Source organism: Corvus hawaiiensis, chromosome 35, assembly GCF_020740725.1.
Source record: "Corvus hawaiiensis isolate bCorHaw1 chromosome 35, bCorHaw1.pri.cur, whole genome shotgun sequence".
NCBI lineage: Eukaryota > Metazoa > Chordata > Aves > Passeriformes > Corvidae > Corvus > Corvus hawaiiensis.
This window is the reverse complement of record NC_063247.1, coordinates 481,908-508,200: the sequence shown is the minus strand read 5'-3', so window position 1 is coordinate 508,200 and position 26,293 is coordinate 481,908. Positions and strand designations below refer to the sequence as shown.

The 26,293-nt window shown below is 52.1% G+C and overlaps 1 pseudogene; it reads left to right on the top strand.

Annotated features, from left to right (window-relative positions):
- Positions 1-26,293, top strand: part of LOC125318999 — an 88,743-nt pseudogene extending 62,450 nt beyond the window's left edge.

Here is a 26,293-nt window from a genome sequence, read left to right as displayed (position 1 = left end):
GTGGGACTGCGGGAAGGAAGGTCCCATGGCGGCCGTGGAGCAAGGGCTTATGGAGTGGGGATCCAGGGTGGCTCCCTGAGCTCTTGGCTTGCTGTAGCGTGCTGGGGGCTGCTGGGGGAGCACCCCCTTATTACCGCAGGCCTAGTTCCTATGGTATATCACCGTGTCCCGCATCTATAGGGAGGAGGAGGAGGAGAAGATCCAGCAGGCAGGAATTGTGCAGCAAGATTGATTTATTTAATTATTTTACAAACTCTTTTATAGACTTTTTTCTTCATAGTCTAATTGGACAAAGGACCAGCCACCCCTTGGGGGTGATTGGCCAAAATCCTAAAATATCCATTATCAAAATATTTTCTACTATACCATAAACAAGACTTTCCAAGGTTGCAGGTGGCTTGGTTGTTTACATTCCCTGCTACCTCTTCTGTGAGAGAGAAAAGTCTCTCACGGACTTAGAAAAATAACAAGAAGATCCTCACTAACAGCATTTTTGTGCCTACAATTCCCCCTTTTTGTTTTATAAGATAACAACTCTACTATTAATCCTAAATAGAAATCTACATCAGTTATTAATTCTAAAAATGTCCTTAAGGCTTTAACTATCTGACTCCATAACAAGAAATTCAAAATTCAGTCTCAGCTTGTGGAAGGACCATCCCAGTCTCTGCTTGTAGAAGGACCATCTGCCTGATGGTTGACATCCTGGTCATCATCAGAAGAGTCATTAGGTTGATGATCTACATTCTGGTCACCATTTGGATGGTTGGCGTTCTGGTCATCATTTGGAGGTTGCCTGTTCTGCCTCTGCTGCCGTAGGTCAGGGCGAACGCATTTTGAAGGTAGCCACCATACTCCAATATCTGTGGAAACGCAAGCATACCCATGACCCCAAACGATAAGCTCATGTGGGCCTTCCCACTGGTTAGTGAGTAAATTCCGTACCCAGACTATTGCCCGGGGCAGTTGTGTGTCGCCTGCAGACTGCAATGAGAGAAAATGATTCAGAATAACAGGGTTATTTGAATTTTGTGGTACTGTAAGGTGATTAATTGTATACAAAGCTTTTGCTAGTCGGCTCTGTGGGGTTTCTCCATGCATTCCCCTTTTCTGTTTGTCCGAAACACGCTTCAAGGTACCATGAGCGCGTTCGACAATGGCTTGGCCAGTAGGAGAATGTGGGATACCAAAGGTATGGTCTACACCCCATAGGTGTAAAAACTGCCGCGTCTTCTCCGAGGCATAGGCAGGACCATTATCGGTTTTCACAGAAGCTGGCACGCCCAGGACTGAGAAAGCCAATTTCCAATGGGCAATGACATCACGGCCCTTCTCTCCAGTGTGAGCAGTAGCCCACATAGCCGAGGAGAAAGTGTCAATAGACACGTGCACATATTTCAGCCGACCAAATTCTGGGATGTGAGTTACATCCGTTTGCCAAATCTGCAAGGCTTTTAGCCCTCTGGGGTTTACCCCTGCTGGCAAAGGCGCAGCGAGTCCGTGACAGTCAGCACAAGCGCTGACAATGTCGCGCGCCTCGGTTGGCGTTAAATGGAACTGCTTCTGCAGGGTATGTGCACTTTGATGGAAGAAACCATGCGATGCCTTGGCTTGTGCAATTTTGTCAGGCTGAGGCCCTACCCACGCAGGGTTGGCCAGCATGTCAGCCCTGGCATTGCCTTCTGTTAGAAACCCTGGTAAATTGGTGTGGCTTCGAATGTGCAGAATGTAATACGGATGCACTCGAGCCTGAATCGCAGACCACAAGGTTTGCAACAGTGAAAACAGAGCCGCATTGTTCACCTCCTTCAGAAGTGAACAATCTAAGCGTTGAGTTATATCTGCTACATAAGCAGAGTCAGTAACCAAATTCAAAGGTTCCTGTGAGAATCGCTGAAAAGCCATGGTAACAGCCCTTAATTCAACTAACTGAGCAGAGCCTGACTCGTGTTCCTTCAGCACCTGCCATTCCGATCCCTCCTTCCAGGTAACAATGGCTTTCCCAGTTTTCCCTGAACCATCCGTAAAGACGGTGGGTCCTTGCACCGGCACTCGGCTATTTCTCGGCCGCAAGGAACGTACGGTCGATTTTGCCAGCTGCAGTAATTTATGGCTGGGCAGATGGTAAGTGATCTGCCCTGAAAAGTTTTGCAGCGCGCTTTGCAAAGGAGCACTATGGATGAGGCTCCACTCAAAGTATTCCTTTGAGATCGGAATGACAATTACTGCAGGATCCGCAGCCATCAGTTGCAAACACCGTTGACGGCATTTGATTATCAGAGAAGCGACCAATTCAAACACTGTGGTCACCGTCCTTTTTGGCTGGTGAGGCAAAAAGACCCATTCTAGGATATGCAAAAGATCAGGCCATTGTGCATTCCACTGGCCAATGATACCTGTAGGATGGAGGTCTGGAATAGTAATGTAAACAGTGATAGCAATGGAGGGATCCACTCGATAAACCTGACGAGCGGAAACAGCCCGTTGGACCTCCCGCAGCGCTTGCCGCGCTTCCGGAGTCAACTCCCGAGGTGAATTCAGACCAGGGTCCCCTTTTAATATATTAAAAAGAGGGGAAAGCTGCTCTGCAGTTAGACCTAAATAAGGTCATAACCAATTGATGACACCCAACAGCTTTTGAGCATCATTCAAGGTTTTAATCGAATCCAGGAATTGCACCTCTTGGCGTTGGATAATTTGGTCCAAAATTTTCACTCCTAAATATTTCCAAGGAGGATGCTGTTGAACTTTCTCCGGAGCTACCTCTAATCCATAGGCATGCAGAGCAACGAGCACCTGAGGCTGTATTCTCAGCAGCTCGTCCCGAGTGGATGCTGCCACCAGGATATCATCCATGTAGTGGTAGCAGCATGCATCAGGAAACTGCTTGCGAACTCCGGCTAAAGCTTGGGCGACATACCACTGACAGATAATTGGGCTGTTCCTCATCCCTTGAGGGAGGACCTTCAATTGGTATCTCTTAGCAGGTTCAGCATTGTTAATGGCAGGCACAGTAAAGGCAAATTTTGGTTTGTCATCAGGATGCAAAGGAATTGTGAAAAAACAATCCTTTAAATCAATGATCAGGATGTCCCACCCCGTAGGAATCATGGTGGGAGAGGGCATGCCAGGCTGCAATGCCCCCATACCTTCCATTACTGCATTAACTTTCCGGAGGTCCTGCAATAACCTCCATTTCCCTGATTTCTTCTTAATTACGAAAACAGGAGTGTTCCAGGGGCTAGTAGAAGGTTCAAGGTGCCCCTGTTGCAACTGTTCCTGAACCAGCTGATGAAGGGCGTCTAACTTCTCTTTTGGTAGGGGCCACTGCGGCTCAAAGACTGGTGTGTCAGTCAACCACCGCAAAGGCAGTGTAGAATGCTGTGCGCCCTTACACACAGTGACCCCTGCTAAAAATTTGTCCCAATCCGTACACCCCAAGCTGCCAACACATCCCGCCCCCAAAGGTTAAGGGAAGTGGTAGCAACATAAGGCCTGATTGTAGCTGTGTGCCCCTCTGAGTCCTTCACCACCACAGGCCGTTCGCTTAGATAGCTCTGTGTGGATCCTCCTAATCCTGCGATGGCCGATCCCACCGGGGCTAAAGGCCATGAGGGAGGCCACGCAGAGAAGGAGATGATAGTTACATCAGCACCCGTATCAATCAAACCTCGAAGCTGAATCCGGGGCAGACGGGCGTTCGGCAGGATCAGGGTACATGTCATCTGTGGCCTTTGGTCAGAGATGTCTGCAGCCCAGAAGGCCTGCGGAAGTCCCGTAGATCCACTGCCGTTATCTTCGTGAGTTTGTTGCTCTATCCTGGGGACACAAGACTTAAAAGGCACCAATTTAGCAAGGCAGGTCTTTTCAGGAATAGTTACAGGGGGTTTTTGCGTGGAGACCATAGCGCAAATCTGACCTTTAAAGTCAGCATCAATAACTCCTGAGTGCACTAAGATTCCCTGATGGGCAACATCAGGTTTTCCCACCAGCATTGCACTGGATCCCTGGGCTAAGGGTCCATATGCATCCAAGGGAACCTTGTAAATACCGCTGGAGTCTAAGACGACTGCAGCTGTGGTGTGGACGTCAAACCCGTCTGATCCGTGGGTACCGTCTGATCCCTGGGTGCCGTCTGATCCTTGGGTGCCGTCTCTAGGGTGGCTGGGTAGGCCTGTGCCTGTACCTGTGCCACTCTCTGGGGGAGCGACTGCATCGGAGAGCAATTCCCCCTCCTTGCACCCCGGCGGAAGTTTCCCGACAAAGGCTGACCATTGGCATGAGTCCGGGATCTACAGTAACCCGTGCAATGCCCTGGCCTGCCACACCTCTTGCACTGGGGGATCGGTGTGTTCTCTTTTTGGCTAGGCTTAGGCCGCTTCCGTTTCTTCACCTGTTTTGGTTGCTTTGGTTCACGACCAGAAGATGCGTGAACAGCCTGCAGGAACGCAGCCAAAGCAGACCTTCTCTGGTTCCCAGATCCCACCTTAGCGCAGGCTTCGACCATGTCTGTTACCTCAGGATCCCCTGGTAAGGCATCTATGATTTTTCTGCACTCCTCGTTTGCGTTATCTCTCACTAACTGCCTTAACAACAACTGTCTTAACCCGTCATCTTCAACCTGCTTCTCGAGAGAAGCAGCAACTTTCTCTACAAAAGAAAGGAATGACTCTGATTTTCCTCGAACTATTTCAGTATATCGCTTTCTGGGTGCTGACAACTCTATGGTTTTCAACAGGGCAGCCATGCCGAGCTGTTGAGCTTGCTGCAGGATGCTAGAGGGCAAGTTACCCTGTAGACTGGGATCAGAGAAGGGACCAGTCCCCATCAAAGCATCCACTCCTGCTGTCTGTCTAGGATCAGCAGCAGGGAGCTGCAAATTTGCTAATGCAGTCTTGTTGGCCAGTTTTCTCCAGGTTGTTTCAAAAACTGTAAATTGTACAGGTTGAAATAGAATTTGACCTAAGTGTCTGATATCAAATGGAGAAAGCAAATCTGTATTTATCACCCTTATTATTTGCATAACCTCAGCAGAACCTAGCCCATATTGTGCCACCTTGGATTGGAGGTCCTGGGCAACTTTCCAAGCAATTACCTCATGCTTGTCATGCTCTCCTGAATCTGGGAGAGCCTTATACACTGGGAAAGCTCGGATCTCTTTTGGGGAACCAGTACCATCCTGAACGTCGGGCACAGCCTGCGGATGGAGTGTAACAGCTCCCCGGTTACCCCCAGAATCCTCAGATCTATTTGGCATTCCAAGGATTTCTAATAACCTCCAGTCACCCTCCCCCAATGCTTGCATCTTAAGAGACTCTAGGAAGCGATTATGATGCGTCGGACGCACTGTTACCGTGCAGTCCGGAAAGGTCCAGGGGCGAGACTGGCGCAGCCTTTTTCTTCGCCGCGCGGCTACAGCCGCCTGACGACCCGGGGCCAGAACCTCATCTGCCTCACTGCCTGACGAGGAATCATCAGGCAAAGGCAACTTTGGGGTGCTGGGAGGGAACAGAAATGTACGGGGAGGTGAGGCACTTTGGCTAAGTTCGCCAGAGCCAGAACAGACAGCACAGACTGCAGCTGGCTGCGCGGCAGTTTGTACAGCAGTCTCTTTACGGGAGGCCGTCTCGGCCAGATCCAACCGAGCCGGTACTGAAGCTGCAGCCGACTCTGGAGCTACGACTGTGCCCGGCGCCGCGGTTGGCGCCGTGGTCGTCTCCCGCACAGCAGCCACGTTCGGCGCTGCCGCCGCTTCCGCTGCTGTTTCGCGCTCCCCGGGCGCGCTCGGCGCCGCCGTCTCTGGCCGGCGCTCTGCGGACGCGCCCGGCGCCGCTGCCGGTCCGTTCTCTGCGGGCGCTCCCGGCGCCGCCGCTTCTGCCCGCCGCTCCACAGCTGCTGCCGCCTCCGGGTTTTCCCGTGGCAGCGCTGCTCCCGGTTTCGCCGCCGGCCGCGCCGTTTCTCGGCTCGGAGCTGCGGCTCCCGCTTCTGGCGGGGGGGCCGCGGGTGGCACGGGTGGCACGGCCGGCACTGGCGCCGCTTGCGGCGCGGGCTCGGGCATTCGCCGCTCTAACAGGCTGAGCAAGTCCTCCATCCTTCGGGATAGGTTTCGCAGCTCTGCCAGAAAGGGCAAATGCTGCATAAAAGGGTCCATGGTTCGGTTCTGCGACTGCGCAGAACAGTCCAGCGCCAGGGAGGGCAGCGGGCCATAGCCAGGCAGTCCCGGGGCGGGCACGCCCGGCGCTACGCCCGCTAAGTTAGATCCAGGTGCATACGGAACCGAACTAGGATGCTCTCTGGGCGTCCAGTTGGCTAAGCCGCTGATCTGCGGCCCTGGATAAGCTGTGGCTGCCGTCCAGCTGAACGGCAAGGCAGGCTGTGCGCCCTGCCTCTGCCCTGACCCCCCCGCCTCTGCCGGCGCGGGGTCCCTGGGGGCTGCGGAGTCCTGAGACTGTGCAGGGTGAGCCGGTGCAGGCTCTGCCTGTGGAGCCGGGGGGGTTATTCCAAATCCACCATCACTTGCCCCAGAAGCCCAGTCAGCGGGGCCCCCCTCGGACATTCCTCCGTCACTCATCACCGAGACAGGCGAGCCAGCCCTGCTATCACAGTCAAGGGCTGTCAGCAGAAAAAATAATGAACGCCAGGTTTTGTATAATTCTAACGCTGCCGGCTCCCCAGTCGGGAGCTCGTGTCAGACAGCAGAGCCGAGTTCCGGCCATAAGGCAAAGTCCAGGGCAGTATCTCTGTCCATGGAAATCCCTTTTAAAGTAGCCCAGTCTAATAATTCCCGAACTGAGTTTTCAGGAATGGAGGTTTGCAATATGCTAAACACACCTTTCCAGACCAGTACGACAGCGTCATTCTGTGAGCCGCTGTTCGCCATTTCTCAGTTCCGTCGGACCTCCCGGTCCCGGGGGGAAAAAGGAACAGCGCACCTCTACAGGAATTCGGCTTGGCTCGCAGCAGCAGGACACGTCAGAGAGTGCAAATCACGTCGGGCAGCACCAAATATTACCGCAGGCCTAGTTCCTACGGTATATCACCGTGTCCCGCATCTATAGGGAGGAGGAGGAGGAGAAGATCCAGCAGGCAGGAATTGTGCAGCAAGATTGATTTATTTAATTATTTTACAAACTCTTTTACAGACTTTTTTCTTCATAGTCTAATTGGACAAAGGACCAGCCACCCCTTGGGGGTGATTGGCCAAAATTCTAAAATATCCATTATCAAAATATTTTCTACTATACCATAAACAAGACTTTCCAAGGTTGCAGGTGGCTTGGTTGTTTACATTCCCTGCTACCTCTTCTGTGAGAGAGAAAAGTCTCTCACGGACTTAGAAAAATAACAAGAAGATCCTCACTAACAGCATTTTTGTACCTACACCCCCTGACCTGTGTCCTGCTTACACAGGGCTCTTCCAGCACATGGTAAAGTCCGAGTGTCGCTTCATTAATGGTACCAAACAGGCAAGGTTGGTGGTGAGGTTCAGCTACAGCCTGGAGCAGCTCCTGCACTTGGACAGCAAGGTGGGGCACTGCGTGGGGGACACACTGTATGGGGAGAAACAGGCCCGCTACTGGAACACTGTCCTGGGGTGATGTTATGAGGCTGCTTTATTCCTTAACCCTCCGCTCAATGCCCAAGGACGCTGTGTCTTTAGGATGGACCCAGGGGTGGGGCTGGATCCACGGGGCCCGGGTGCGGGTCGGTTCAACAGCTAGAGCCCAATGGCTCGGGGGCTCCGGGGTCTCGGCAGGGCCTGGGAGGGAGTGCGCCGGGAGCGCTGTGTGGCTCCTTGGGTTTTTGGTGTTCTGGCTAGCTGGAAAATGGTTCTGTTGGTTTTTCTTGTTTTTTTTCCCTTCCCTCCCCTTGCCTCACTGCCTCCCTTCCCTACGATCCAGGGAGCCTGCGAGTTGGCACTGGTGGGCCCGCGGGGTGGCCCTGGCTGGTCCGAGCCCATGTGTCTTTTGCTTCTCCAGGAATTTGTTGTACTTCGGGGGTTTTTTTTCCCCCTGTTCTACCCTGCTTTGTTTGGTGTTAATAAACAGTTTGGGGTTTATTTCCCACTTCCAGTTCTTGTGACCCACTTGTCTTACTGGTGGAGGAAAATGGGAGGCCCTTTTCCCTTTGGAGGAGACACTCATTCCAGAGTGTTTCCTGCTGAGGTCTCGTCTCCAAAACCAAGACATAAATTTGGCGCCCAACTTAAGGGGCACGTGGAAGTGGAAAAAATAATCAAAACCATTTTGGTTTGAATCACTTTTGTATTGAGGTACAGCAGTAAGACCATGCTGCTTGATTTAATAATTTTTCTGTGGAAGCTAGCCATAAGTACACGTCCACAGCTATGGGCAGTCGGGTCCCTGGCTTACACTTTTATAAGTCAGGATGAAGAATCAGCACTGCCATTTTAATATGCCTGGTGGTAGTGATTCATCGAAGTTTGGCTGAAGTAATGGAAGCCATGGAGAAGGTGTATGTCATGTTGTTTTCCCATTCTGGCCTTGGTAGTTTCCTTTTGGAATGTATTAGCAATTACACACCCAGTTTGTTAGGGGAAAAGCAGGGGATGATAACTCCCAGCCCTTCATCTCCTTCTTCCCCTTCAGATCTGGCACGTCACCTTTTGAAAGTGTCCAGTTTCCCCTGGATGTCAAAGATGCCACCTCCTTGTTATGTTATCTAGCAGGGTTTCTCTATGTGGTCTCCAGCTTGTCTAAAAAAAGGGCTGAGATCTCCAGAGGAGTTGCCCAGACACCTGCCCCAGTTGCAGAAAATCCAAAGTGCTGTGGGGTATGGGAGGACATAGGCCTGACCCTGAAGCACTTTTCTGACCCAGTAGCCTGGAACTTCCCCCCTGAACGAATTCAGAATCCAGCTGAGGTGGGGAAGTAGCTGAAGGAAAACTGCAATAACAACACTGATGAAAAGGAAAAGCTCATTGTCACGTGCTGGGTCCTGGCTAACGCTTACCGCACACTGCTGGATTCTGTAGGGCAGAAGATACAGCCAGAGGGGCAGGAGAATAAGCCAGCAGACGCCCCAATCACTCCAGCTGCAGCTAAAGCAGATGGGGAGCCTAAACCAACAATTGCCCCTGTCCAGAGAAAGAAACACAAAGCCAAATCCATTTGCCCGGTGGATGATGATGAGCAGCCAGGACCTTCACAGCCAGCAGAGGAAGTGGAACCTGAAATCATTACCGAGTCCTGTCCATAGAGGGCCCTCGTACCCTGAGGAAGGATTACACCCAGCGGCCTGATGAAACTATATGAAGTTGGATGGTCCGAATCTGGAACGCTGAAGGCGATGGTACAATTCTGGATGGCACTGAAGCGAGGCATTTGGGGTCCCTGTCATGTGATCTAAGTATCGACCAAGGGATGACAAGGGGCCCTGAAGCTCTCAGGCTCTGGACAGTCTTACTGCTGTACCTCAATACAAAAGTGATTCAAACCAAAATGATTTTAATTTTTTTTCCGCTTCCACGTGCCCCTTAAGTTGGGCGCCAAATTTATGTCTTGGTTTTGGAGACAAGACCTCAGGAGGAAACACTCTGGAATGAATGTCTCATCCAAAGGGAAAAGGGCCTCCCCTTTTCTTCCACCAGTAAGACAAGTGGGTCACAAGAACTGGAAGTGGGAAATAAACCCCAAACTGTTTATTAACACCAAACAAAGCAGGGTAGAACAGGGGGAAAAAAAACCCCCGAAGTACAACAAATTCCTGGAGAAGCAAAAGACACATGGGCTCGGACCAGCCAGGGCCACCCCGCGGGCCCACCAGTGCCAACTCGCAGGCTCCCTGGATCGTAGGGAAGGGAAGGGAGGCAGTGAGGCAAGGGGAGGGAAGAGAAAAAGAACAAGAAAAACCAACAGAACCATTTTCCAGCTAGCCAGAACACCAAAAACCCAAGGAGCCACACAGCGCTCCCGGCGCACTCCCTCCCAGGCCCTGCCGAGACCCCGGAGCCCCCGAGCCGTTGGGCTATAGCTGTTGAACCGACCGGCACCCGGGCCCCGTGGATCCAGCCCCACCCCTGGGTCCATCCTAAAGACACAGCGTCCTTGGGCATTGAGCGGAGGGTTAAGGAATAAAGCAGCCTCATAACATCACCCCAGGACAGTGTTCCAGTAGCGGGCCTGTTTCTCCCCATACCGTGTGTCCCCCACGCAGTGCCCCACCTTGCTGTCCAAGTGCAGGAGCTGCTCCAGGCTGTAGCTGAACCTCACCACCAACCTTGCCTGTTTGGTACCATTAATGAAGCGACACTCGGACTTTACCATGTGCTGGAAGAGCCCTGTGTAAGCAGGACACAGGTCAGGGGGTGCTCCCCCAGCAGCCCCCAGCACGCTACAGCAAGCCAAGAGCTCAGGGAGCTACCCTGGATCCCCACTCCATAAGCCCTTGCTCCACGGCCGCCATGGGACCTTCCTTCCCGCAGTCCCACCCTCATTTCCACCCTTTTTCCATTGACTCCCCTCCTTTCCCATCAATCCCCAGCTGCCAGCCCCTGCCCCCATCAGTTTGGGGGTCCCAGTCCCCACTTTTGACCCTTTCCCAACCCTTTTCACACAATCCTCCCAATCCCCAGCCCCCTCCTGCTCAGTTTTCAGATCCCACCCTTCCCATTCCCTAATTTCTAAGCTTTCCCACACCTCTCCCATCATCCCCCAGTCCTCAGCCCCTTTCCCATTCTTGCTTTAGGGGGTCCCACTCCCCCTCCAACTCATTTTATGGGTCCCACACACCCATTTTCCCTCCTCTCCCCACCTTCCCCACCATACCCGAGTCCTCTTCCACCCCCTCGGCTCACCTGAGAGCTCTATGCCTGTGGCCAGGGGGGCTCCCAGCACCACCAGTGCCACCAGTATGGCCCCAGATGCCCCATCCCCAGCACTTGGCAGGTGCTGAAACCTCCCCTCTCCCTTAATTCTGCTCCCAGGGGGCACTGGGGGTGAGGGGGGCCCCAGGTGGGGAGCTCTGGGTGCGGTAGATCCGCCTGGCACCTGGGCAGTCATCAGCGAGAAAAGCTCAGAGTGGCTAAAAATTGTTTAGTGACTTCTTTGATTGGCTGAGGAAAGGCCCAGGAGCTGAGATAAGGACCAGGAGAGCTCCTGCCCCGATCACCAGCACAGAAACACAGACCCAGTCTGGGGACAGGGATTGCATTTATTAGCAATGAAATCAGAGCACGAGAATGAGAAGTGAAATAAATCTCTCAAACATTCCCCGCAACCATGGGGATCATCTGGAACAGGGGTCACCAGGTCTCTGCCCAATGGGGGTCACTGTGCATCACCCCACATGGATCCTCTGCTGCGAGATGCAGTTGGAGCTCTTCCTGCACTCAGGGCACTCGCAGGGCTTCCCTTACTGGTGGCACTCTTGGTGTCTGGTCAAGTGAGAGCTCCTGGAGAAGCTCTTCCCACACTCAGGACACTCGTAGGGCCTCTCCCCGGTGTGGATGCGTTTGTGCCTGGTGAGGTTGGAGTTGTACCTGAAGCCCTTCCCGCAGTCGGGGCAGCGGAAGGGCCTCTCATCTGTGTGAATCCGCTGGTGCAGGAGGAGACTGGAGCTGGTCTGAAACCTCTTCCCACACTCCCCACACTCGTAGGGCCGTTCCCCTGTGTGGATCATCTGGTGGCAAATCAGGTGGGAGCGGCGGCTGAAGCTCTTCCCACATTCCCCACACACATAGGGCCGTTCCCTGGTGTGGACCTGGCGGTCGCGGATCAGGTTGGAGCTTGTGCTGAAGCTCTTCCCACATTCCCCACACACATAGGGCCGTTCCCTGGTGTGGACCTGGCGGTGGCGGATCAGGTTGGAGCTTGTGCTGAAGCTCTTCCCACATTCCCCACACACATAGGGCCGTTCCCCAGTGTGGATCAACCGGTGGTGGATCAGGGTGGTGCTCTTGCTGAAGCTCTTCCCACATTCCAAGCACTTGAAGCGTTTCTCCCTAGCATGACACTGCTCATGGACCACCAGGTTTGAGCTCTGGCTGGATCTCCGGCCGCCATCCCGGCACAGGGTGGGTCTTTCCTCCTCACAGCTCCCTGGGCTGCGTTTGCAGCCCCTCCTCCTGTGGGATCTCCGGTGGTTTTCCTCCCAGCTGGATTCCTGCGCCATGGAGCTGCTCAAAACGGCCTCTTCCACCAGGTTCTGCCGCGGGGATTTGTCCTCCCTGGGCTCTGTCCTCAGCTCCTTGTCTGGGGGAGGAAGGACAAGGAGAGGATGGGATTTGCCTGCGTGCCACGGGGAAGGGGAAGGAGATCCCCCCAGTCCGTCCCCGGCAGGATGGCATCGGCAGCGGGGTTGTCCTGCAGCCGAGGGCGATGCTGGGCTGGGAGATGGAGCAGGAGAGAGGGGGAAACGGGCAGGGACTTCCTCCTCACCTGCCTGGGTGTTCCGGGGCATCTTCCTCTTCCTCACAGCCTCCTCCTCCATCTGGCCAAGGTTTGGGAGTAGGAAATCCTGGTGTGGAGGGAAAAACAAAGTGTGAGTGTGTTGGCTTATGGGTTCCTCCTGCCCAAGTCTTTCTCTAGAAGTCACCGGCTGTATCATGACTGTAAAATCCTCTCAAACACCGTGCTGGTTTTACCTGGCATGAGAAATGAACCCCACTGATCTGCCTCAAGAGAGATTAAGGTGGGAGTTACAATTCACCAAAGAGATGACAAGAAATACCATGATACAGCTGTAACCCACAAAGGCTGAGTATAACCAGGCACCCTGGGACAAGAGCAGAACGGTGCTGGTTAGTTCCTGTGCTGAGCACCACCTGGTCCCGCTGCATGCAAAGCAAAAGGAAAGAAAACAAAACCTGTTGGGCAGAGTGGTGGACACAGTCCTGTTCAAGTGATGGGAGCAGTCTTGTCAACAGCAGTGGTCACAGTCCTGTTGGAGTCCTGCTCCTGCCCTGGATCTGTTGAGTGTTGCCAGAAGGCCCCAAACCCAGATTTTATATGCTCAGGTTCAGGTGGGAATGCTCAGCCCCTCCTCCAGGGCGGGCAGTTTCACAATGGAACGATGTCATCCTGGGAGTCATGGGATATTTTGGGAGCCTTGATGGTCTCAGTCCTTGCAGCTGCCCATTGTGCTGGGGCCATTCAGTCCATGATGGCCCATCAGCAGAGGTGAGCCCTCAGGCTGGGTGGGACTGTGCTGCTGCTACCCCGGAGGGAGTTATCACAGCTGAGTCATTGGTGTGCAGAAAAAGAAACACTGCCCTGCCTCCCAGGGTTTGCCTCTCCTTCCTTATCTCATTTAACAGCCAGCTCCTCATAGCCTGAGGGGTCAGGGGTGCACTGGGCAGCTCCTGCAAACGACCCATCATGAACAGCTCATCAGAAATGAGATAAGGGGAGTGGAATGCACAGTTTGGTCCCACCCACAGAGGGCTAAAGTGGCCCCCTGCTCCTGTCAGCAGCACAGGCTGGCAGGCAGATGGCATTGTAAGGTCTTGCTCCACTTGGCTTTCAGCCCAGTAACCCACGGGCAGGGTCCCTTCCCACCCCAGTCCTGCCGGGCTTCTGGCAGGGACTCGCTTCCCTTTCCTTCCTCCCTCTGCTTCCAGCTGGGAATGTGCTGGGAAATGTCCAGCAAAGCAGCCTTTGCTGTCTGCTCTGGGAGCCCACCCAGCTGCTGGACCTTGTCCCCTGGCCCTGCACGGCTCCCGTGGGAGGCACGGCAGGACCAGCACCCTGCGAGCCTCGGGAATGCCCCTCTGGGATCCACGGCACACCCTCCAGGGATCTGGAATTCCAGTTCCCAGCAAGGGGAAGATGTTCCTGCCCTTGAAGGCAAAGCTCTCAGGAAGGAGCCAGAAGCCAAGTGCAGCAAGATTTTGCCGTGACATTTCACTGCCAGCCTTCATCACCTCACCCATGGTTGTTTTAGCTGGTGGATTGGGAACAAAATCAGAGGAGGGCCTTTGGTGGGAGCTGCCCTGGGTCCAGAGAGACACTGAGAGACAAACAGAGCAGGCAAAGAAAGGCAGAAGAGGAAGGAGGACACAAATACAGCCAGCTGAGAAGGTGGCACTCTGGAAACCAGACCAGAACTGACTGAAAATAAACGTGACAGAAAGAAATCATTTGGAATTTTGATTTCCTATCAAAATACCATTTCCTGCCTTTCTCACAAACCTCCTCCTGCTGTCATTCTGCAGGGCTTTCATAAAGTGCTCTGCTCTGAGTGGATGTTCCAGGCTGCAGACACAAGGAAACCCGGAATGGGCTTCTTCCTGCTCCTGGGGAGTTTGACATCCTCACCTGAGGAGATGAGGAGGTGCCAGAAGAAAAGGGCAGCTGGGCTTCACCCTTCCACAGGAATAAGAGGGGGAAAGTCTCTCGTCCTCTCTGTCACTGCTCCCACAGGGATGTGAAGGCTGATCCCAGACCCCCAAGGGTCACATTCAGGGCTGCCTTCCCGCAATGCTCGCGTGGAATGGAGGGGCAGCGTGGCAGCACCTGGATCTTGGACCACCCAGCTGCCCCCCATGTTTGGAGGTGCCTGAGGAGGGCTGGGACGGTGCCAGGGACATCCTGCAGTGACACCTCAGCTGTCCCGCTCTGCGTGTGCTCAGTCCCAAACCTCACCCTGATCCTGATCTCAGTCTCACTCCACGTTTAGACAAACTCACCGTCCCGTGTTTAATCTCATCCCAGTCCCAGACTCGTCTAGCCCCAGACCCAATCCCAACCCCAGCCCTAAAGCCAATCCTACATTTAGCCTTAACCCCAATCCCAGCTGTAATCCAAATCTCAACCCTAACTCCAACCCCAGCCCCAATCCCAGCCCCTTCCTAAACCCTCAGCCCCAAACCAAATCCCACGTTTAGCCCGAGCTGCAATCCCGGCTGCAATTCCAGCCCCTGCCCCAGCCTCCAGCCTTATCCCAAGTCCCACGTTCAGCTCTAATTCCAAACCCAGCCCCAATTCCAACTCTACCCCCAACCCCAGTGCCAAATTTAGCCCTAACTCCAGCCTCAACACCAGCCCCAGCCCACACTCCAGTCCCACATTTAGCTCTAAATCCAAACCCAGCCCCAGCGGCAGCCCACATCCCATACCATTATTAGAGCTAATCCCAATCCCAGTCCCAGTTCCAGCCCCAATCCCAGCCCCAGCCCTCACCCCAATCCCACCTGTCGTGGGTGTCTCGGTTTTGAAAGACAGGTGTCTGCTAAGGAAGGCAGAAGCCCCCCCTTGAAGTGGCAGATATAACCCCTTTTCCCTCTAAGTTATTATATTTTGAAATCAAGGGCCTTTAGGCGAAGATGTGGGAAATAGGAATAACAGTTCTTTACTATATATATATATATATATATATATATATATATATATATATATATGTATATAACCAGTCAAACAAAACAACAACAACTCTGGCAGTAACAGCAATCACAAACCCAGTGCCAGCCTTCTCGGCTGTCGGGCCCTTTCCCCTCGGGTGCAGTTCCGCTCGCAGCCGGCAGGGGCGCTGGCGGCTCCCGGTGAGCAGGGCAGGTGCGATGGTTCCCCCGCGGCTGCAGGGGGCGCTCCGGAGCGAGCTCGGGAAACACGCGGCACCGGTGCCCTGGGATCCCGGGAAGGGATGGAACAAAGGCTTCACAAACCCCTGGGCAGCCGATCCCGGACTCTCAGGAACAGCAGGCTGGAACGGCAGGCTGGAACGGCAGGCTAGAACGGCAGGCTGGAGCGGCGGGGACGAACGCAAATCCCGGGTGGCAGGCGAGATGTATCCAGATGGGAGAACCCCACGGAAGCCCAGGCAGGCAGGGCGAGCAGGGCTACAGCGTAGCGAAAGCTCGAAGCAGCAGCGGGGCAGGGCAGCCACAGCCCGGTCTCCAGCAGGGCAGGGAAAGCGGCTTTTGGGGTCCCGGCATTGTTTCCAGCAGGAAGAAAGAACGGCCAAAAGAAAGAAACAGCAGCTCCTTTCTCTGCAGCTTTTCTCTCCGGACGCTCAGAGCGAACTGCCCCCACACCCAGGTGCAGACAAAGGAGTAGCCAGGCCCGCCCCACCCCCCTTTTTGTCTTTCTAAAGTACAGCTATTTGTCCCCTAGCAACATGCATATGGGAAAAAATTCCTTTAACAGGAAAAAAACTAAGACTAAACTGAAACCCCAACATTATCCACCCCGAATTTTTTCCCATACTAACATGTTACATGAAACTTAACTTTTTTTAACCATGTAAATCTATGCATCACCCAGATTATATACAAATATACATGCTGATACTGATACAAGTACAGAGCCATGGGTAGTTCACCCTAAAACAAGGTCCCCTTGAGGTAAGCATCGGGTCTCTCCATCCTTTTGCATCACCCACCAGGTGCAACCTGGTCCCTGAGCAAAAACGACCCCACGGATGGGTTTGTCTTTGCTCAAGGCAGACTTTACCCAAACAGTTTTTCCAAGCATACCTCTCATGTGCACCACTGGAACCTTATCCCCGTCTGTTGTTTGTAGGGGTTCGGATTGGGCAGGGCCTGCTCGGCTGGTGGAGCCTCGGGTGTTAACTAACCAGGTGGCTCTTGCTAAATGCACCTCCCAGTTTTTGAAAGTCCCCCCACCCAGTGCCTTCAAGGTGGTTTTAAGCAGTCCATTACACCGCTCAACCTTCCCAGCTGCTGGTGTGTTGCTGCCTGTTCTGATCTTCCCCTCCCCCCTCCCAAAGACATGTGCTCTGAGCTCCTTTGTTCCAAGCGCGGGCAAAGCCAAATGTAACTCAGACTCTTCAGCAGTGTCTGATTGGCCGCTCACCCCGGGTCCGCCCCCAGTCCTCCCCTTTCCCCTTCTCCGAATAAAAGATGGTCGAGGGGAGGCAAACGCCCTCTCTCAGCTCAGCTACTTTCCTGTGAACATCTCTGGTCGTCTGTCTCATTTTGAAAGCTTCTAACTGCAGGGAATTGAGCGAGCAGGGAGCTATATTTCTCCCTCTTTTGCTTCTGCTGATGGTATTTGCTCTGCAGCTGATTCAGGTACCGATTCTAGAGCTACTAAAGTGCTAGATCGCCCTTGCTACCTCTCAAGGCTGCTCGAGGCTTTCTAAGGCATTGAAATACAAGCGCTAGCCGGTATAAAGCTGAAAAGATACCTTCCACATTTGGCGCCCAACGTGCTATCTCTGAACTCCGGTTCTGAGAGACTTTCAGGGTGTCCCGGCAGCTGCGTGTCTGCTGGAGTTAGCTCTGCACGTCCTGCTGTGCCAGCTCTGTGTGGCGAGGTGTTACTTTTTGTGTGACATCGAGCCCAGAGCCTCAGCCTGTACCCTCCCCCACGCCACGTGGCGAGGGAACGGCTGGAAAGCAGAAGACCCTTCTCGCGTTTTTTTTTCCTTCGGACCTGCTTTCCTGTGATAAATCCAGAATTCTGGTGAGTATTTCCCTGCTGGTTTAGGGGCTCCTGTCTTAAGCTGGTGCCAATGTAAACTTTCTCTTTTTTTTTTTCCTCCTTTTTGGCGAGTAAGGGGTTGAGGTTTGCTGTGCATTCATAATGGGATCTGAAGTTTCTGCACACCATAGAGAAATATACCACCAAGTTCAAAGTTACCTTTCTTTAACTGGGCATAAATACCCTAAAAATCTACTTCAATCTTTTGTACAATGGCTTTTTCAGTACTTTCCTAATCTGACCTCCGAAGACATAAGATCTGCTGAATTTTGGGATAAGGTGGGGAGAAAACTCTCCTCTCTGAGGCGTGCAGGAGATGAAACAGTTTCAAAATTCTTTCCTCTCCTGTTACTAAGTTATACTTTGCCAGAGAAAAAGGCAGTACATGAAAAGCCACTGCAAAACCCCCCTGTTAATTCCCTTATACCCTCTTCCAACCCCTGTGTCCCAGACCCCTCTTCCCCTACGCTGGAAAACACAGCTAGAGCAGACTGCTTCTCAGCACAGGAGGGCTATCGTCCTCCTGGCTCACCCGTGTTTCTTCAGCACCCTGCCTTGGATGGGAATCCGGAGCCCATCCCAGGACCTTCCCAACCCCTCTTCTCCACTGCCTTTTCCCCAGTTTCTAGCCCTCATGTTTCAAGCGCGTGTAAAAACCCCTTCTCCCCTGATCTCTTTGTTCCCAGGGACAGCCATTGCCATGTGCTGGCAGCCCGGGAAAAAACCCCTCCCCCCAACCCCTTTTCTCCGAGTTTGTTTGTCTCCAGTAATGGCGGACACAATGTTCCTTCCTCTCCAAACTACACCTCCCACAATCCCTTTCTCCCCATTCCACAAATCCCTTCTTGTCCCCATCCCCTCCCACTCCTGCGTTACAACCTGACCCCACCCCCGACCCCATCCCCACAGTGTCGTGTTTCACCCCTCCCTCTGTTCCCGCCCATGGCTCAAGTGCCGCCCCTGCCTCCCACAACCCCGCCCCCGACCCCTCCCCTCCTCCGGCCGTGTCCCCGCCTCCACTCCCCGCCCCTGCCCCTCCACTCCCCACCCCTGCCCCTCCACTCCCCGCCCCTGCTTCCCATTGTCCCGCCCCAGGTTCCCACAGTCCTGTGACCGCCCCTCTGAATCCGGGAACCCATGGCTACCAGGAAGTAACTCCAACTGCTTCTACTACACTCTCTTGTACTAGCAATGGAGCAAACCCTGACTGGAAACCCCTTTCTTATTCTGATATTAAGGATTTGTGCAAGGCAATTAAGGCGTTTGGAATGCATAGTAATTATTTTAAGAGCCTTTTAAGTGCTACTTTTGCAACTCACTTACTTGTACCTCATGATTTACTTACATTAATGCAAACTCTTCTCACACCTGGTGATTTTATGGTGTGGAAAAAGCAATGGAAAATAATTTTATCTGATTTATTAAAAATTTTATGGCAAACTCCAGATAATTACCTGGATTTTGAAAACAATTATATCACATTAGACCTTTTATCTGGTGACAATAATATGGCAAATCCTCAAAAACAAGCAATGCTTATCCCTCATCCAGTTCTTACTGAAATCACACGTGCTGCTGAAAAGGCCTTAACATTATTACCATCTCAAACTCCTAATTCTCATTATACCACCATCAAGCAATCGCCAAATGAAAATATTATTCACTTTTATAACCGTTTGTACGAAGCTGTCTCTTCCCAGGTCCCTAATCCTGACCTCCAACAAGCGCTCCTACTCGAACTTCTCCAAGTTAATACGAATGATGCTTGCAAACAAGTCATTCTCACTCTCCCGCTGTATCCTCCTCCTACTGTTGAATCCATCCTCGAAGTCTGTACGAAGAAGGTGCAGCTGAACACAGCTGCTCCCTTTTTGAAAAAAGTGGGGATGGTTGGGGAGGTTGTGGAGAATGTTACAGGTACAGGAGAAACTCAATCGCGCGGTAACTTTGTATGCTATCGTTGTCAGAAAAAGGGACATGTAGCTCGCAATTGCAGAGCAATTATAACTGCTGATAAAAACTCTCCAAAGACTGTTTCCCCAGGTCAACAGCAGGGAAACTCGCGACTCAACGCGTCCTAACAGCTCCGCGTTCAGACATAAATAGGGCTGCAGACAAAGCAACTTGGACTTCTGGACTCAGGTTTAAGGTAACCTGTGATAAAGCACACCATTTCAACAACAACAAACAGACTGTAATACCCATTTCATTCCAGAATGTGGACCACATGCCAGAATTTACATACCTTTTTGTTATTGGGGACACTCGGGAAACACCTGCTGGGATAGAGGTTACACCCACACTCATGAAAGTGGATCAGAACGGGTGTTCTAACCTAATGGTACAATGTATATATCCACCGTACTTTATGCCTAAAGGTCAAGTCATTGCACAGGCCTTTCCACTGCCCTATAAATACCTGCCCACAGATGGTCATATCCCAGCCATCTGTTGGACTGAGGTTTTGGGAAACAACAAACCTGTAATAGAATGTAAGCTCCGTTACAAATCACATAAAATCAGTATAATGGGAATGATAGACACAGGTGCTGATGTGTCTGTCATTCCATTTGATAAGTGGCCTACGCAATGGGAATTGCAATCTCAGGGCATCATACAAGGGATTGGAGGTACCCAAATTGCAAAGCAGTCCAAACACACCATCCAAATTGAAGGTCCTGAAGGACAAATAGCGACACTTCGTCCGTATGTCCTAGACACCAAATTCACCCTGTGGGGAAGGGATGCCATGTCTCAGTGGGGAACAAAAATTGATATCACGCCTAGACATCAAAATTTTCCCTTGCAGGCCACTGAAGCAGAGTGCCATCCACAGAAATTAACTTGGAAAACAGATGAACCCGTGTGGGTTAACCAGTGGTCGTTAAAAAAAGAAAACTTAGAGGCACTCAAAACATTAGTAGCTGAACAATTGGCTAAAGGAAATATAGTTCCAGCTAACAGCCCATGGAACACACCCGTGTTTGTAATACAAAAACCGGGAAAGAACAAATATAGGCTACTCCAAGATCTTAGAGAAGTTAATAAGGTTATTGAAGACATGGGACCCCTTCAACCAGGTATGCCATCACCTTCAATGCTCCCACAACATTGGCATTTAGCTGTTCTTGACATTAAAGATTGCTTCTTTCATATTCCACTCCACCCTGCAGATGCCCCCCGATTTGCATTTTCTGTACCATCTCTTCATCGTGAAACTCCCATGGAACGTTATCATTGGCTTGTGCTTCCCCAAGGTATGAAAAATTCCCCAACTCTCTGCCAAGAGTATATTGCTAAAATTCTATCTCCCATCCGTGCCAAAGCAGAGAAAGCCATCATCCTGCATTACATGGATGATGTGCTGGTGTGTGCTCCCAATAATCAGTATCTCGAGCAGACACTTAACATGGTGGTTGAGGCCCTAGAGGCCAAGGGCTTTGAATTACAACCTGAAAAAATGCAGAGAACAAGCCCTTGGAAATACCTCGGACTCAAAATCACAGAAACCTCTATCCCCCCAATACCTGTCACCATTAATAATAACCCAAAAACACTAGAGGAAGTGCAACAGATCTGTGGGACACTGAAGTATTTAAGGTCCTGGTTAGGACTCACCACAGAGGATGTAGCTCCTCTTGCAAACCTAGTAAAAGGGGAAGGCGGTCCAGCATCCCCTAGATCCCTGACAGAAGAGGCAAGGCAGTCTCTCAAAAAGATACAAGAGCTCATTTCCACCAGACAAGCGCACAGGTATCAGCCCTCCCTACCCTTTAAGCTTGTCATTCTAGGGAAGGTACCACGCTTTCATGGCCTCATATTTCAGTGGGACAAAGAGCAGAAGGAACCCCTCATCATAATTGAATGGGTATTCCTTCCACTCCAACTTCCTAAAACCATCACACAGCCACAAGAACTAATGGCAAAAATTATCATGAAGGGTAGAGCAAGGCTCCGCACCCTGGCAGGATGTGACTTTGCATGCATCTATTTACCTGTAACAACTGACGCATTAGATCACCTACTGCAAAATAATATAAATTTACAGTTTGCATTAGATAGTTACTCAGGCCAAATCTCAAATCATTACCCAAAACATGACATGTTTAATCTGCCATTCTCTTTCATCCCTCGAGAGATTCAAAGTAGAAAACCCCTCGATGCGATTACCGTTTTTACTGATGCCTCAGGAAAACGTAAAAAGTCCGTGGTCACATGGAAAAATCCAAAGACACAAAAGTGGGAATCTGACATCGAGGTAATCCAGGGATCACCACAAGTAGCTGAATTAGCAGCTGTTGTTAGAGCATTTGAGAGGTTCAAAGAACCCTTTAATTTGGTCACAGACTCAGCATATGTAGCTGGAGTAACTGTTAGAGCTGAGCATGCTCTCCTAAAAGAAATCTCAAACAAGAAAATTTATGATTTACTCTCAAAATTAATTTATCTGGTTTCCCACAGAGAGCATCCCTATTTTGTCATGCATGTGAAATCACATACAAACCTGCCAGGATTTATTGCAGAGGGTAATCGTAGAGCTGATGCTCTGGCTATGCCAGCAGACATAGTTCTATCAGCCGACTTACCAAAGCTCCCCCAAGTTTTTGAACAAGCAAAATTGAGCCATGCCATGTACCATCAAAATATTCCTGCTCTTATCCGCATGTTCCATCTGTCGCGGACACAGGCAAAAGCAATAGTGGCAACATGTCCCAACTGCCAGAAGCTACAGCTTCCATCACTGGGCATGGGGGTCAATCCCAGAGGCATTAATAGCGGTGAAGTGTGGCAAATGGACGTCACACATTTCCCCGAATTTGGGAGATTAAAATACGTTCATGTTTCTATTGATACCTTCTCTGGTGCTATGTATGCCTCTGCACATGCAGGTGAAAAGGCTAAGGATGTTGAAAAACATCTCGTCCAGGCTTTTGCTGTGCTCGGTATACCTGAGGAGATAAAAACTGATAATGGACCTGCCTACACCTCCCAGGAGTTTAAAAACTTTCGTCAGCAGTGGGGATTTCGACATGTTACAGGTATTCCTCACTCCCCAACTGGACAAGGCATTGTTGAACGTGCCCATCAAACCCTCAAGCGAATGCTGCTACAACAGTCAGGGACCACCAAACTCAACTCACCTGTCCTCAGACTCAGCAAAGCACTGTTTACCATAAACTTCCTGAATGGCACCTTTGAGGATCCAAACCCTCCCATCTATCGTCATTTCCAGAACACCAGGAGACAGAAACTGAAGGAAAATCCAGAAGTCCTGATCCGGGACCCAGAGACTCAAAAAATCCAAGGACCATACAAACTTGTAACTTGGGGACGTGGGTATGCCAGTGTATCTACCCCTCAAGGACTGAGATGGATCCCAGGGAAGTGGGTAAAACCTTATGTCACTTCCTCAAAAGTTAAGGAGGTTAAAACTGCCTCCTGGAAGAGACGCCGTAAAAAGAATCCTAATTTTGCACCTTCATGTAAACCCCCTACTGCAGATCTTCATGTTAATCCCTTAAGTTAAGTTGCACTGTTTTGCACTCAGGTTTTTGCACTGTATTTTGTAAATCTTCATCCTGATACTCCATACCATAGATGTCCTGACTAAACCCCTGAGTTTTGACTGGGGAACTAGTTTAAAGGCATCCTAGGTACTGTCGAGTTGTAGGGACGATAGATTACAATTATATTTTGCACTGTTGTTTTGTTACTGTTCTATGCACTTTTAAGTTACTAAGAGTTACAACCCAGCTTTAAAGAAAAAAAAATAGGGAATTGTTGCTGCCTGTTCTGAGCTTCCCCTCCCCCCTCCCAAAGACATGTGCTCTGAGCTCCTTTGTTCCAAGCGCGGGCAAAGCCAAATGTAACTCAGACTCTTCAGCAGTGTCTGATTGGCCGCTCGCCCCGGGTCCGCCCCCAGTCCTCCCCCTTTCCCCTTCTCCGAATAAAAGATGGTCGAGGGGAGGCAAACGCTCTCTCTCAGCTCAGCTACTTTCCTGTAAACATCTCTGGTTGTCTGTCTCATTTGAAAGCTTCTAACTGCAGGGAATTGAGCGAGCAGGGAGCTATATTTCTCCCTCTTTGCTTCTGCTGATGGTATTTGCTCTGCAGCTGATTCAGGTACCGATTCTAGAGCTACTAAAGTGCTAGATCGCCCTTGCTACCTCTCAAGGCTGCTCGAGGCTTTCTAAGGCATTGAAATACAAGCGCTAGCCGGTATAAAAGCTGAAAAGATACCTTCCACATCTCTGGACCCAGGGCAGCTCCCACCAAAGGCCCTCCTCTGATTTTGTTCCCAATCCACCAGCTAAAACAACCATGGGTGAGGTGATGAAGGCTGGCAGTGAAATGTCACTGTAAGATCTTGCAGCACTTGGCTTCTGGCTCCTTCCTGAGAGCTTTGCCTTCAAGGGCAGGAACATCTTCCCCTTGCTGGGAACTGGAATTCCAGATCCCTGGAGGGTGTGCCGTGGATCCCAGAGGGGCATTCCCGAGGCTCGCAGGGTGCTGGTCCTGCCGTGCCTTCCACGGGAGCTGTGCAGGGCCAGGGGACAAGGTCCAGCAGCTGGGTGGGCTCCCAGAGCAGACAGCAAAGGCTGCTTTGCTGGACATTTCCCAGCACATTCCCAGCTGGAAGCAGAGGGAGGAAGGAAAGGGAAGCAAGTCCCTGCCAGAAGCCCGGCAGGACTGGGGTGGGAAGGGACCCTGCCCGTGGGTTACTGGGCTGAAAGCCAAGTGGAGCAAGACCTTACAATGCCATCTGCCTGCCAGCCTGTGCTGCTGACAGGAGCAGGGTGCCACTTTAGCCCTCTGTGGGTGGGACCAAACTGTGCATTCCACTCCCCTTATCTCATGTCTGATGAGCTGTTCATGATGGGTCGTTTGCAGGAGCTGCCCAGTGCACCCCCGACCCCTCAGGCTATGAGGAGCTGGCTGTTAAATGAGATAAGGAAGGAGAGGCAAACCCTGGGAGGCAGGGCAGTGTTTCTTTTTCTGCACACCAATGACTCAGCTGTGATAACTCCCTCCGGGGTAGCAGCAGCACAGTCCCACCCAGCCTGAGGGCTCACCTCTGCTGATGGGCCATCATGGACTGAATGGCCCCAGCACAATGGGCAGCTGCAAGGACTGAGACCATCAAGGCTCCCAAAATATCCCATGACTCCCAGGATGACATCATTCCATTGTGAAACTGCCCGCCCTGGGGGAGGGGCTGAGCATTCCCACCTGAACCTGAGCATATAAAATCTGGGTTTGGGGCCTTCTGGCAACACTTAACAGATCCAGGGCAGGAGCAGGACTCCAAGAGGACTGTGACCACTGCTGTTGACAAGACTGCTCCCATCACTTGGACAGGACTGTGTCCACCACTCCGACCAACAGGTTTTGTTTTCTTTCCTTTTGCTTTGCATGCAGTGGGACCAGGTGGTGCTCAGCACAGGAACTAACCAGCACCGTTCTGCTCTTGTCCCAGGGTGCCTGGTTATACTCAGCCTTTGTGGGTTACAGCTGTATCATGGTATTTCTTGTCATCTCTTTGGTGAATTGTAACTCCCACCTTAATCTCTCTTGGGGCAGATCAGTGGGGTTCATTTCTCATGCCAGGTAGAACCAGCACGGTGTTTGAGAGGATTTTACAGTCATGATACGCCCGGTGACTTCTAGAGAAGGACTTGGGCAGGAGGAACCCCTAAGCCAACACACTCACACCTTGTTTTTCCCTCCAAACCAGGATTTCCCACTCCCAAACCTTGGCCAGATGGAGGAGGACGCTGTGAGGAAGAGGAAGATGCCCCGGAACACCCAGGCAGGTGAGGAGGAAGTCCCTGCCCGTTTCCCCCTCTCTCCTGCTCCATCTCCCAGCCCAGCATCGCCCCCGGCTGCAGGACAACCCCGCTGCCGACGCCGTCCTGCCGGGGACGGACTGGGGGTATCTCCTTCCCCTTCCCTGTGGCACGGAGGCAAATGCCATCCTCTCCTTGTCCTTCCTCCCCCAGACAAGGAGCTGAGGACAGAGCCCAGGGAGGACAAATCCCCGCGGCAGAACCTGGTGGAAGAGGCCGTTTTCAGTAGCTCCACATCACAGGAATCCAGCTGGGAGGAAAACCACCGGAGATCCCACAGGAGGAGGGGCTGCAAACGCAGCCCAGGGAGCTGTGAGGAGGAAAGACCCACCCTGTGCCGGGATGGCGGCCGGAGATCCAGCCAGAGCTCAAACCTGGTGGTCCATGAGCAGTGTCATGCTAGGGAGAAACGCTTCAAGTGCTTGGAATGTGGGAAGAGCTTCAGCCAGAGCACCAACCTGATCTACCACCGGATGATCCACACCGGGGAACGGCCCTATGTGTGTGGGGAATGTGGGAAGAGCTTCAGCACAAGCTCCAACCTGATCCGCCACCGCCAGGTCCACACACAGGGGAACGGCCCATGTGTGTGGGGAGTGTGGGAAGAGCTTCAGCCACCGCTTCCACCTGATTCGCCACCAGATGATCCACACAGAGGAACGGCCCTACGAGTGTGGGGAGTGTGGGAAGAGGTTTCAGACCAGCTCCAGTCTCCTCCAGCACCAGCGGATTCACACAGATGAGAGGCCCTTCTGCTGCCCCGACTGCGGGGAGGGCTTCAGGTACAACTTTGACCTCACCAGGCACAAACGCATCCACACCGGGGAGAGGCCCTACGAGTGTCCCGAGTGCGGGAAGAGCTTCTCCAGGAGCTCTCACTTGACCACACACCAACAGTGCCACCAGTAAGGGAAGCCCTGCGAGTGCCCTGAGTGCAGGAAGAGCTCCAACTTCATCTCGCAGCAGAGGATCCATGTGGGGTGATGCACAGTGACCCCCGTTGGGCAGAGACCTGGTGACCCCTGTTCCAGATGATCCCCATGG